Below are 2,188 nucleotides of genomic sequence, written 5' to 3'. Positions count from 1 at the left end.
CCCCACAACATCCAACTGTTTTTTGAGATGAGGTCTCGCTCTGACTCAGGCTGGTCTCGAACCTGTGAGCTCAGGCAATCCACCTGCCTTGGCCTCCCAGAGTGCTGGGATTACAGGTGTGAGCCACTGTGCCCAGCCAGAGGAAAACCATCATTAACCCGTCTAAGCACCTCTTGTGATCCTTTCTTGTTCTGTCCCTTCTTTGTTCTGCATCCAAAAAGGGCCAAGTCAGTTCTGCAAGTAAAATCAGTGAGAAACCTTTCAGGTAAACTTCAGGGTGTACCTGGGAGCAGGGAATGCCGCCTGAGGTGTGTTAAAACAGCAACAGGGAAAAAAAAATGTTGTCAATATTTGCAACGACACGGAAGACAGGCCACATTATGGAAATGGCAGAACAAATGCAAAACATTATGTTTTATGCAGAGAGACATTTTCGAATGAGGGAGAGTCAATAAAAAGGCTGGGTAGGGTAAAGAAGTTGCCTGTGAGGATAGGGCTAGTCTACCTGCTGAGAAGTCAGATAAGACTTTCATGGCCTACCCTGCCTGCCGCCCCACAGTCCCATTTTAGGAAATAATGGAAACTTCCCAGGGACTCGTGGAAAAATCGGGAGGTGCTTATGCCTAAAAGACTGAGCACCACAGCATCCTGGTGCTCTGAACGGACTGGCTGCTCTGTCCTTCCTCAGGCGCTAAGAATTAGAGGAATGTGTTTAAACCAACAGCTTCTAACGCCAGATAGCCTGGGGCCAAGTTTTGGGTTAAACACCTGCTGTGTGATCTTGGGCTTGTTGCTTAACCTTCTGTGCCTCAGTAGTCTTGAGGACCAACTAGTTAACTCAGGGAAGTGAGGAAGGTTGACATGAAAATCAGGCGAGCAAATCAGTTGACTTGAGGTGAGAAAGGTGCTGAGGACAGGGCTGGCACGAAGAAAGTGCCTCATCAGTAATTGTAGTAATTAGTATATTCATGTGAGCTGCCAGCTAGTAGCAGGTCTGGCCATCGGGGCATTCTGGGTTCTTTTTTTCTGGCTGTGACTGTGAATGTTTTGTGTGGCTTGTCTTTCTTTCCTCCTTGGTAACCCAAGAAATGATTATGAAACATTTGATTTCATATAATTTTCATATAATCAAAAATGATTATAAAACTCATGCATTTTAAGGAAGGAAGACAAAAGACACGGGTGGGGACAGGTGGTTGTCAGGTGCTGTATAAATAACACGGCATAAAGGCCGGGAAGCCCAGCTTTGGAATCAGATGCATTTTGCTTTTGTGAATGTTCTCAGGATCAAAATGGAGACATTTGTGTTTAAAAAAAAAAAAAGTCCTAACAAACAGAGCTGCATAAATGCCTGGTAACAGAATTATCACAAGAGACTGCAAAAACCAGGCTCGGTACCTGTAGGTCAGTGGTTAGGGCACTGGCCACATACATCAAGGCTGGCAGGTTCGAACCCAGCCTGGGGCTGCCAGACAACAATGACAACTGCAACAAAAAAAATAGCTGGGTGTTGTGGTGGGCACCTGTAGTCCCAGCTACTTGGGAGGCTGAAGCAAGAGAATCTCTTAAGCTCTTAAGCCAGGAGTTTGAGGTTGCTGTGAGCTGTGATGCCACAGCACTCTACAGACAGTGACAGCTTGAGACTCTGTCGCAAAAAAAAAAAAAAAAGAGAGAGAGAGATTCTCTTGCCTCTGGGTCCCAAGGGGTGCTCAGAGGACTCAACAGGACCAGGATGTGAAAAGTCTGCTCCCTTGCCTGGCATGATGCATTTATTTAGCAATGACAACTCTATCAAAAATCAGGCTGGCACTGAGGGCTGCCCCAAGAATGTCACCGGACTGAGTGGCAGACCCAGGTGAAGAGCAGGTAGAATCCTGCCATTGCCCCCCTCCAGCCACTGCCATCCACGTCTCAGCCATGGGCACTGTCTGAGCTGTGACCAAGCACTTTACTGGCCTGGTGGGACTGCTGACCAGGCCCTGGGACGCCAGCAGGTTGGGTCGGGCTTTGAGATGAGGAGGTGGGTGTCCGAAGCTGCTGTCACTTGGAGAAGGGAGCTGTGAGCAGCAGAGACTGGCCCACCTTGCCCATGGCCTTCACAGTCCTGTTCCTGTGTTTCCCAGATGAAAGCAGTGTCCTGGCCTCTGTCAGAAAAGGAGTAAGCTGATCGAGCAGCTTGAGAGAAAGA

This window comes from Otolemur garnettii, unplaced genomic scaffold (assembly GCF_000181295.1).
Source record: "Otolemur garnettii isolate 467f Iridium unplaced genomic scaffold, OtoGar3 scaffold00007, whole genome shotgun sequence".
Lineage (NCBI taxonomy): Eukaryota > Metazoa > Chordata > Mammalia > Primates > Galagidae > Otolemur > Otolemur garnettii.
Note: the sequence above shows the minus strand (reverse complement) of the source record.